A 12717-nucleotide genomic window follows, 5' to 3' on the forward strand; every position below is an offset into this window, starting at 1 on the left:
TGGCTCAACAGGTGGATCAAGTGGGGGCTGCTCCCCTGGTCCATCTTCTGAAAGAACTCCCTCGTCCTCTGCATCTTGTTGTACTCCCCCGTCATCAGGCACCATGGAAGGAATAATCGAATCCATGTCCTCTAGCTCATCTGTACTACATTGGTTCTTCTCTGGCTTACCAATGTCTTCTATACACTGATCTTCAAAGAAAACCACATCTGTACTCCTGACGAGCTTCTTCTCGATCGGATCCCACAATCTATAAACGAACTTTTCATCACCATACCCCAAGAATACACACTACCTGATCTTCATATCGAGCTTGGACCCCATGTCCTTTGGTACGTGAACGGATGCCCTACATCCAAACACCCTTAGATGACTGTATGATGGATCTTATCCAGTCCACACCTTCTCAGGTACTTCTCCATTCAACAGGGCTGATGGAGACCTGTTTATCAGATACACTGCCGTGTGTATTGCTTCTCCCCAGAACGTCTTGGGCAACTTCGCATGGGATAACATGCATCTGATTCTCTCTACAATGGTGCGATTTATTCGCTCAGCCACACCATTATGTTGGGGGGTCTTGGGAATCGTCTGTTCATGCCGTATACCCAAGGACTTAAAATACTCATGAAAGTCACTAATGTATTCACCACCATTGTTAGTCTAGATGCACTTCAATGATCTACTTGTCTCTCTCTCGACCATAGCATGAAACAATTTAAACACACCAAAGACTTTGTCCTTGGATTTCAAAGCATAAACCCAAACCCTCCTAAATGCATCATCTATAAAAGTGACAAAATACAATGCTCCAGCTAGGGTTTTTATCCTCATAGGACCACAAACATTAGAATAAACTGAATCTAATGTATGCACTTTATTAATATGAGAATCAGTTTTAACAAATGAAACTCTAATTGTATATTTTTCATTGAATATATCTATAAATTTATACAAGAGGAAAAGCCTAAAAAAGAAAGATTACAATTAATTACAATATAATTAAATATCAACACAAAATGAAAACAAATAAAAATAAAATCATATCATTCTTAATACCCCAACTACTAACATTTGGTCTCCAACTTGAAGAACATGGAATGGCAATTAAGGATTGGTCCTTATTATTAATTGTTGAATAATGTGTATTACTCTCTCTAAGACTCCACGTCCCTCTTTCTTTAGGGTTCTCTCTTCCTTACAATTATATTTATATTATAACTCATCTACTTTCTTTCAAAATACATCGTATCATAGCCATCTCTACTTCTGTAACGCTTCTATGCAACCACATCTTTCTGCACAATCACACCTTTATCGAAACACAAAACCACAGTTTGACACCCCATTTCGGCATAAACAAAAAAATGAGGTATTTACTTTGGTTCAGTACTTCGGCAATGTACTTAATTGGTGCACACTCAATTCCAAGCATCAGTCCCACGACCATCTCACGAACTCTACTCCATTAAGAGCAGCCTCTGCTGCCTGTTCGAAGGAACCACTGCAAACCCGAGACAATGGTCTTTCTGGTAATGCTCCTGTGCACATCAAAGAGAATTGTGCTTCTTGTTGTTTTTTTGGTACGCCGAAGGAACAATTTGGTTAGTACTCTACAAAACTATCATTTTCTAACTTTTTTCTAACTCATTCTAGGTTGATGGCTTAAATCATCTATATAACTTATTGTTATATTGTTGAAATAACAAAAAAGTCCAAAAGCAATCTATCTACCCAGGAAAAATTCAAAAGCAGCTAATATTTTTCTCAAAAGGTTCTTTGAACTACTTAAGCAGCTGAATACATCTAATGATGTCTCTCATTCAAGTATTTCTTTCTCTGCAGTTTTTTCTTGAAGGCTTCCATTGTTTTTTTATATAAACTTTGGTGCCACTGATCATATAATATGGAGATCAGAAAACCTATGTTTTATAACCTTCATAGAAGAAAATAAGTTGATTTCCATTGCTAATGGATAGTCAAACTCAGTTCATGAAATTGGCAAGACCAATCTAGCTTTCGATATTAATTTGTCAGGAGTTCTTTGTGTTCCTACCTTTCCATCCAACCTGTCATCTGTTAGCAAATTAACCAAAACTCTTAACTAGTCTACCACATTTTTTCTAAAATATTGCATCTTTAAGGACTTGACCACAAGAAAAGAGATTGGTAGAGGAGAAGAGGCATAGAGGCTCTACTTATTAATTCAAGATACAAGAGCTTAATTAAGAAATCAAAATTAGTGATGTAAATAAATATCAGATTTGACATTGAAAGCTGGGACATCCATTAGATAGAGCGTTACATCATCGGTGTCCATTTATTGCTTCTTCCTTTAATAAATGTATGACTTACTATTATGCTAAACAAACCAAGTATATTTTTAGTGCAGTACAAATTAACTTTTGTGACAAGCCTTTGAGTTTGATTCATTTAGATGTTTGGAGCCCTATATTGGTTGACTCTTTATTTGACTTTAAATACTTTGTAAGATTTATTAATGACTTCTGAAGATTATTATAGATTTATATATTAAAATATAAAAGAGAAGAATTTAATGCCTTTAAAGAATTTCATAAGATGGCTGATACTAAATATGATGTCAATATTAGAATTCTAAAATTTGATAATGGAGGAGAATATATGAGTAAAATGTTTCACGATTACCTTGAACATAATGAGATCATCCATTAGACAACATGTCCAAGTACTCTGCAATAAAATGGAGTGGTTGAACGTAAGAATCGTCACTAATTTGAAGTTGCAAGGTTGTTTATGTTTCAAATGAGTGTCTCAATTTTTTGTGGCCTGAAGTGTTGTTGTCAGCCAACTATATTATAAACAGACTGCCTAGTATGATTATGAATAGAAAAAGCCCATTTCAAGTTTTAATTCAAAAAATTCATAACATATCACACTTGCGTGTGTTTGGATGCATATGCTATGTGCAGATGCCATAACCTAATCAGAACAGACTAGAGGAAATAGTCATAAAGTGTATCATCATTGGTTATTCACCACACCAAAAACGATACAAATATTGTTATCCTATAAAAAGAAAATTTTATGTTACTAGAGACGTACAGTTCGTTAAAGATGTTCTGTATTACTCAAAATCCTAATATTTCTAGCTCCAAGAAGTTTTGAACCAGGGAGATAAAAATAGCAATTGGTGGTTAAGTCCTTCTGGAGTTATACAACCTATCATTATACAAAACTAAGCAGAAGATGAAAATCAAACAGTGAATGACTTGATTGAGTCATCTCCCATTCAGTCTGAGAACCGATTTTTTGAATCTACAAGTGTAAACCCTGTGACTTCAAGCTCCTTTCATCAATCCACATCTTCTACAACAAGTTCAAGTTCCTCTCATCAATCTCTATCCTTTACAACAGGTTTAAATTCCTTTTATCAATCTTTATCCTCTACAATAGGTATACTTCGCTCTCATACTCCTATTGCCTTATGAAAAAAAAAAGTTATTTGTCCTCCTGCCCGTCTATCTGATTTTTCATATCAAGTTTCTTTTTCAATCCAATCATGTCTCCCTCGAAAAATATTCTAAGCAACATATAACTTTCTTAAGCTCCATCTCTACCCATGTTGAACCTGACAGCTTTGTAGAGTCATGATCATAAGATGAATGAAAGAATGCTGTGAATAAAGAATTAGCAACATTTGTAAAAAAAAAAAAAAAATTTTAAAAACACTTGAAAAATAATGTGTTTTCCTGAAGAAAAAAAAAATCAATTGACTGCACATGGGTGTATATAATCAAATATAAAAGTGATGGCACTATACAAATGTATAAGGCTAGATTGGTTGCAAAAGGATTTACTCAGACTTATGGTATTGATTATCAACAAACCTTTGCACATGTTGTCCGTTGCAACAAATCAAAAGTGACCTTTATATCAATTGGATGTGAAAAAATTACATTTTTACATAGAGACCTTCACAAGGAAGTATATATGAATTTTCCTCTTGAACATTCTCGAGAGAGGGAGCCTAGTATAGTAGTATGAAAGTTAAATAAAGAAATTTATGGACTTAAACAGTCACCAAGAGCTTGGTTCGAAAAACTTAAATTGACCCTAATTGCTTTTAAATATAAACAAAGTGGAGTTAACTACATGATATTTGTCAAGCAAAAAGCTTAAAAGGGGTAATTATTTTACTGTATATTGATGATATTATAATAATGGGTGACGAAAATCAAACCATCTTGTAATTGAAACAAGATTGTAAGATACGTTTAAACATAAAAGATATTAGTAAATTGAAGTACTTCTTGGGTATATAAGTAGCTTCTTCAAAAAATAAAAATTTCTTATCATAGAAAAAATGTATATTAGATTTACTCAAGGAAAAAAAGAAAGTTACCTATAAAGCCTGCTGAAATGCTAATCGATTGCAATGTTCGGCTTTCTAAAAAAATGAAAAAGCCTATACAAGACATCGGACAATATTAATGACTAATTTGATTACTCATATATCTCACTGTTATCCATTAATACATTACTCAATCCATTTCTTTGATCAATCAGTTCATACATAAGCCATCATCCATCTATATGAAAGTTGTAAATTGAATTCTTTGGGATTTAAAGGGTTCTCCTATAAAAGAAGTCCTAATGAAGTGCAATGGGAATTTAAAGATTACCAGCTACTTCGATATTGATTTGGTGAGTTGTCCTCTTGATAGAAGGTCTACAACCGGTATGTGCACATTTGTTGGTGATAAATTAGTTACTTGAAAAAGTAAAAAAGCAAAGTGTTGCTACTCGATCGAGTGCAGAAGCAGAATATAGAGCAATGGCCTCAACTACATGTGAACTTGTCTGGATAAAAGCATTACTTAAAGACATGAGGTTTCATGATGAAAATCACATTGATTTATTTTGTAACAACCATACAGTTATTTATATTGCAACTAATCCCTTGTTTCACAAACGAACAAAACACACTAAAATATATTGTCACTTTGTCAGAGTGATTTTTACCCTGTTTATATGAACAACAGACCAATTAGTCGATTGTTTCACAAAAGCTATGGAAAAATAAATGTTTCAAAATTCGTTGTGCAAGTTAGGTATCGTTGATATCTCAACCCCAACTTGAGAGAGTGTGTTGAAAAATGTGTATTACTCTCTTTAGGACTCCATGTCCTTCTTTTTTTAGGGCTCTCTCTTCCTTACAATTGTATTAATATTACAACGCTTTTATCTTCCCTCAAAATACATATATACCTATTATTCTATTAAAGAGAAGACTAATAAGAAAATCAGATTCTCTCTCTTACCTTCTTTTTTATATTAATTACAATGCTTCCACCTCCATTTTGTTCAATATTCCTATAATTAGTTGAAGTAACCATTCGGCTCAATTAAGATCCAAATGCACCCAATAATTGCAAAGTGCAATCATGCTCTTTCATTAATATCTCAATTACAATCACATACTTTCAATAATATAATAATTGTTTGTTGTTAAGGGGTGTAGATGTTATGGATTCTAGCAAGTTATTTGAGTGTTTTACAAGCATTCTTCTAAGGTTGTAATACTTGGGAGTTGAATAAGGAAATTAATATTTCTGGTTGCATCATAAACAAGTATCAATTCGAGTTTACATATTAACTTGGAATTGAAAAATAAAATAAAATCTATAAATAACTGTTGAGGGTCAAATATTACATATCAGACCCATTTATTGCCTGGATTTATGAACACGGTACCATTAAATAAACCATTTTAATCATGTTTGTGTTGCAAGGTGGAATTGCAAGCTGAGACTGGATCGGGATGCTTAAAGCATGAACTTAACGCTCTTATGACACCAAAGCATGGGACGGACTCCAGAGAACCAAGATCGACAGAATTACACACCAGGGACTCGGAAAAATCGAGAAACCGAAGCTCAAACGGCCTGAAAGTCAGCCAGAATGCAAGATCACATAGTTCCCACCATCTGATTGGCTCAAAACTGCATGCATGGCCTGAGGGCCATAATTTAACCGTACATGTCAAGTTTCAGCCACTGGACCCTTTTAGAAGTGGCCCAACGGACAGATCAGCCCACAAATTAGTGATTTGGGGCCCGCTTGGTATCTGGAAATGCGTCAATTTTGGACTCAACGCCTTAAATGAGGTGAAAAAATGGATGGACGGCACAGGTTTCTCTCGAACATTACGATGGACCCATATGTACATTGCATGTACCTAGGGTACATGTGCACGAGCAATGCACCAGACGGAGAGTTCGGTCAAAAATCGAGCTAACCCGAAGTCCGTGGTTAAAAAGGAAACAGCGACCGACGCTGTTTCGACGGGCGCTCGATGTGGGCCCCACTCGCGCCTCATTTCGACAATCCGGACCGTCCAGTCATTCCAGAGGATCCAACCGACCGTACAAGAGGGGTTTCTCCAAACCCATACACGCATATATGCGTGGGTCTCTGTTTAAATGTAGGATGGATGGCTGAGTTGCAATTCAATGGGCCGCATCAACGGACAACCAAAACCGTCCATCTCTAACCGGAATTTCGAGGCGAATCTAACTGACGGAGTGGATTTCCTCTCTAGCATCGTTTATGACCTCCACCAACATCCCAGCGCAAGAAGTGCGCAAGTCCTGTTGCGCGCAGCCGGGACTTCCGGGCCGTTCCCTGACCAAGATGGCGATCGGATCAGCAATCCAAACCGTTCATTCTCATCAACAGGGAGCCGTGACCACCACCAAGAAGTCCGATTCTGATTTTGGACGATCAGTCGTCCAAAATCTCAAGCCAAACGCGGGTTGATCATGGGTCCTCCGCCTGTTGCTGCGAAAGTTTTCTTATTCCGACTCCAACACGTTCTCTTGGGCGGAAGACTTCCGCCTAGAGTGGGGAAATTTGGGTCTGACGAGTTCTATAAAGGGAGAGACGGAAAGAGAGGAAGGAGGATGGGAACGTGAGGGTTGGACGTGGCTTGGGTTGCTGGCAGCGTGTAGAGGAAAAGGGAGCAGTGCTGCTGAGTCGTGGGGAGAGTGCAGCCGTGAACAGAGGGTGTGCTCGGTTTTGGAGAGAGAGTTGCTGCCGGCAGCGTGTGGAGGACGGAAGAAAAGAAGACAGAGAGAGAAGATGAGAGGGAAAAGATAAGGAGTTTTTCTTATTTTTCTTTTATTTTTCGTTTTCTTTTTCTTTTTATTTGCTTTGAGTTCAAGCCATTCATGTCTGGCTGAACCTCTTAGCTAGGGCTAAGAGGTGAAGCTTGTAGTCTGATGGGGGAAACTTAGCTTGTGCCTATTGTTTATATGGACTGATGTTGATTTTAGTTTAAATTAAAAGAAATATTTTCAGTTATCTTTAAGGGTTTGTTGTGACTGAATTTACAATGGATCTGTGATGGTTTTGAGTATTTCTTTTCCCTTTTTATGTTTATGAATTCAGGAAGCCCTGTTGTTCATCATTGTTCCATGGGCATGGTAGGATGACAGTACCCTTCCTGAACTTCATACATTATTGGTTGGTTGGTAATTAGTTTAATTCTGTTGTCTACTTTGTCTCCTGGGCATGGTTTGGTGATAGAATCCATTCTAATTCATATACTTTTCACTTCTTGACAACTATATCAAAGGAAGTTCAGTTTAAATTTCATAATTCTTGATGCAGGCATAAGATCTCCCTAATCTCAACAAGTGGATCCTCTGAATCCCTAGTTTCCCTTCCCTAAATTGTTTAAAGTTTTAGATAATTATTCTACAATTATTTCTGAAATTCTATTTGATTTGATCACATCTTAGTCTAGTTCTAGTTCTACTTGGTTTCAGATAACGTACAGGTATCAGTCCCTGTGGATTCGACCTCGGTCTTACCGAGTTTATTACTACATCATAACCCTATACTTGGGGAGTGAACAAGTTTTTGGCGCCGTTGCCGGGGACTGACGGTTACAATTCTTTGAAATTAATTGGTTTTAGGATTAGTTTAAGATTAGGATTTTACTAACCTTAGTTTTTTTTTTTTTTATTTATTTATTTTTATTTAAGTTCAAAACTAACTTGCTTCTTGACATAAGTTTCTCAATTGGTAATTCTTTCCTAATCTCTCTACTTTTTCCTATTTTTAGAATTAGGGTTTAAATTTTAGAAATTTTCTAATTCTAGTATCCTCCCTTCTGTAGGAAATAGTTTATTTTTAGAAATTAGGTTATTTCTTTCCCTTTTTAGAAATTAACTTTCTATTTTTATTTTAGTAACTTTCTAATTTTAACTCTTTTAAAATCTAATTTGTTTCCTAATTTATTTTTAGAATTTTTGTTTAAAAACTAACCTTCCTATTTTGTAGGCCTTTAAAATAGAAATTTCTAATTCGGTAAGCTCCTTCTCTACTTTCTATTTTTCAGTTCTCTTTTAATAATTTACTTTCTAGTTTAGGTCTTTCCTAATTTATTTTAGAAATTTCCACTTTCTTTTAGGAATTCCTTCTTTTAGAAATTAATTTACTGCTATTTTTCTTTTAAAGGATTGTTCTTCTCTTTTTAGAATCTAACTTATTCTGTTTTATTTTGCAGGTTTTTAACTTAGGACTCCAATTTGGTAATTTCTTTCCAATCCCTCTCTTTCTCTTTAGATTTTCTTTTCCTTTCTTAGGATTAGGCTTTGAATTTGATTGAGGGCTGCGAGTGTTTTATGCCCAAGTGGGCCCGTGACAATACTCGACGTCTCTTGACTGAAGGAGGATTGGTTGAGGGATTGACCATCCATCGCAGGACTAGACACCACTCGAAATCTCCTGAGTTAATTGAAGTTATGGCTGAAGACCAACCTCCTCTACTTCCACCCAGGGTGGAGGATACCCAAGATGAGAATGAGGTGCAACAGGCACCCCCGCCTCGTACTTTACGAGATTATCTACAACCGGCGGGAGTGAGTACGCCCTCATGCATGATTTTTCCTTAAAACACAAGACAAATGGACATCAAGCCAGGAGTTATCCAACTCCTTCCCAAATTCCATGGACTTGAATCAGAGAGTCCATATTTACATTTGAAAGAGTTCGATGAGATTATGGCTACATTATGTTTTCCTAATGTATCTGAGGATACAATTAGGCTGAAACTCTTTCCTTTTTCCTTAAAAGAGAAAGCTAAGACGTGGTTACATTCACTGCGTCCTAGATCCATTGGCACATGGAACGACATGCAGAGGGAATTCATAAAAAAATTCTTCCCACATCATAAAACGATTACCCTCAGAAAAGCAATCATGAACTTCGCCCAAAAGGAAGATGAAACATTCTTCCAATGTTGGAAAATGTTCAAAGATTTAGTCAGTTCATGCCCACAACACGGATTTGAAACGTGGCGAATTACAATTTTTTTCTATGATGGACTGACATCTTCCATGCGCTAAATGGTCGAGACAATATGTAATGGAGAGTTCATCAATAAAGATGTCGACGAGGTATGGGACTACCTCGACAGTCTGGCTGAAAAAATACAATCTTGGGACTATTACCCAAAGTCGAACACCACGTCTAGGCCGACTCAATTAAAGGAGAAAGGTGGATTATATCTCTTGAAAGAAGAGGATGATCTCAAGTGTAAAGTGACTACGCTCATAAGAAAAGTTGAGGCCATGGAAGGAAAGAAGGATAAGGTCAATGAAATTGTTTGCGGCATCTGTGATTGCAACATTCACACAACTGAAAACTGTCCTACAATACCTGCCTTTCGAGGAGTGTTGAATGAACAAGTCAATGCCGTAAACAACTATCAAAGACCTTTTACTGGACCTAACTCCAATACATACAATCCTAGCTGGAAAAATCATCCAAATTTTAGTTGGAGGAATGGACAAACGACGACCCCTCCAGGTTTCTTCAATCAAAATCCAAATCAAGTGAAACCTCAAGAGGAACCGGTTCAAAATCCCATACAAGAGCTGGATCAGGCAATGTGGGGAATTACAGATTTTATGCAAAAGATAGATTCTCGTATGACGGTTATAGAAAAGGGGATGCTTCCTGCACAACCTCTCCCCAATCCTAAACCGCAGTATGAGATTAATGATCCCAGCTCTTCAAATCAGATGGGGCATGCTAAATCCATCACCACTCTTAGGAGTGGGAAGATCATTGATAAAACTCTTCCGGTTAGACCCGAAAAACCTCGAGAACCAGAAGAGGACAACAATGATGGAGCTAGTGATGCCCCACAAAAATTAGAACCGGAACTTCTAGAGAAGCCAGTTGCTCCATTCCCCCAACGGTTGGTTTCACCAAAACCTCTCTCTAACTCTCAGGATATCCTAGAGGTGTTGAAACAAGTGAAAGTCAACATTCCTCTACTTGATGTCGTTAAACAGATACCTTCATATGCCAAATTCCTGAAAGACTTATGCATGACCAAACGACGGAAAATTATTCAAAAGAAAATCTTCTTGACTAAAAAAGTGAGTGCCATCCTGAAGCAAGACGTGCCGCAGAAATTCAAGGATCCCGGTAGCCCAACCATATCATGTGTAATCGGGAACCATCGAATTGATCACGCACTTCTTGACTTAGGAGCGAGCGTCAATCTGATTCCCTACTCGGTATACAAACAGTTAAGTTTGGGTGAATTAAAACCCACCCTAACCACACTACAATTTGTTGATCGCTCTGTTCGTGTACCAAGAGGGATAATTGAGGATGTGTTAGTCCAAGTCGATAGATTTTACTACCCTGTAGATTTTATCATCCTGGACACCGAACCCATCAATAACATGAGCACTCAGATTCCCGTCATTCTTGGTCGCTCATTCCTTGCCACGTCAAATGTAATTATCAATTGCAGGAATGGTGTCATGACTATGTCTTTTGGAAATTTGACATTAAAGTCAAACATTTTTTTCAATAACGGCAGCAACTCAGAGGATGATGACGATTTCCACGACATTAACATGATTGACTCTTTCGTGGAAGATACAACACCACTGACCTTATCCTCCGACCATTTAGAGACGTGCCTAGCCCACTCCCATGATTTTGATGATGACATGATTAGGGAGACGTGTGCCTTGCTTGATACTGCACCGGTACTTGAAGTTAACCGGTGGAGGCCACAATTTGAAGAATTGCCACAAACCGATGTAGTGCCTCTACCGTCTAACCTCAAGCCGACGAAGCTTGACCTAAAACTTTTGCCCTCTGATTTGAAATATGCCTATTTAGGTCAAGATGAGACATACCCGGTGGTGATTTCTGCCCACCTGGAGAAAGAACAGGAGAGTATGCTCATATCTACTCTCCTTGAGCATAAAGGAGCCCTGGGATGGACGATAGCGGACCTCAAGGGAATCGATCCCTCGATTTGTACTCACCACATATATCTTGAGGATAATGCAAAAACCGCTCCGCAACCACAACGTAGACTAAATCCAAACATAAAGGAAGTGGTTAAGGCCGAGGTTCTTAAACTATTGGACGTGGGTATTGTTGGGAATAAAAAATACAAGTCCGCAGACTCGGACTTAATGCCTCGGATCACAAAAGGATGTGTCAAGTCCGAGGCATGGTGCGCTAAACCGAGACAAAGGTTGAGTCGGTTCGGACGACTCATCAGCGTCCCGGGCATGCGTCGGGCGGACCACCCTGCCAGACCGACCATCTCTAGGACGAGCCTCATCCCGGATATCTTGGGATAAGATCTCCGACCCCGAAGCTCACGGGATCGGATGAAGGCTCAAGATGGGCACGATCTTATCCCCGTGATCCCAGGAGAAGATCCCGCGCTCAATATCGGGAAGAGAATCCTCGTGCGACACACGCCCCAGTAGCTATAAAAGAAGGACCCCTGTCTCCTTGAAAGGTACGGAACAAATCCTCTCTAAAAAGCTCCTCAATACTCTTAGACCTAGAATCCAGGCCTGACTTTGGCATCGGAGGGTCCCCTGCTCAAGCCAGGGTCTCCTTTGTCCCTTTTTCTTTTGTGCAGGTACACGACGGTCCAAGAGGAAGAATCGTACATTTGCATCAACAGGTATTTTATACCCTATATCTGATAGTCAATGGGTGAGTCCAACTCAAGTGGTCCCTAAGAAGTCCGGAATCACCATCGTAGCCAATGCTAATAATGAACTCGTGCCAACTAGAGTCACTACTGGTTGGAGAATGTGCATTGACTACAGGAAGTTGAATACCGTCACGAGGAAAGACCACTTTCCTTTACCATTCATTGATCAGATCCTGGAAAGGTTAGCTGGTCATTCCTATTACAGTTTCCTTGATGGGTATTCGGGCTACAACCAGATAGAGATAGCCCCTGAAGACCAGGAAAAGACCACATTTACATGTCCCTACGGTACCTTTGCTTATCGAAGGATGCCATTTGGACTATGTAATGCCCCTGCCACCTTTCAGCGATGTATGCTTAGTATCTTTTCTGATATGGTGGGGCAATATCTAGAGGTCTTCATGGATGATTTCTCTGTTTACGGTCCATCTTTCAACAAGTGCTTGGAAAGTCTTAAATGTGTGCTGAAAAGATGTGAAGAAAAGAACTTGGTACTTAATTGGGAGAAGTGTCATTTCATGGTTCAAAAGGGAATTGTCCTTGGGCATATCATCTCGTCCAAGGGAATCGAGGTAGATAAGGCAAAAATCGATCTTATCTCTAACCTACCTCCACCCAAGAACATCAGAGACGTGCGATCCTTCTTAGGACACGCAGGATTTTACAGGCGATTCATAAAG

At 38.4% G+C, this 12717-nt stretch overlaps 1 non-coding gene across 1 annotated transcript; it reads right to left on the minus strand.

Annotated features, from left to right (window-relative positions):
• Positions 1 to 9230: 9230 nt before the first annotated feature.
• On the minus strand, positions 9231 to 9337 carry LOC131247617 (small nucleolar RNA R71). Its single transcript, XR_009171894.1, has one exon. It is a non-coding gene; the product is annotated as a small nucleolar RNA R71 (small nucleolar RNA).
• Between the last annotated feature and the right edge of the window lie 3380 nt (positions 9338 to 12717).

Source organism: Magnolia sinica, chromosome 5 (genome assembly GCF_029962835.1).
Source record: "Magnolia sinica isolate HGM2019 chromosome 5, MsV1, whole genome shotgun sequence".
Classification (NCBI taxonomy): domain Eukaryota; kingdom Viridiplantae; phylum Streptophyta; class Magnoliopsida; order Magnoliales; family Magnoliaceae; genus Magnolia; species Magnolia sinica.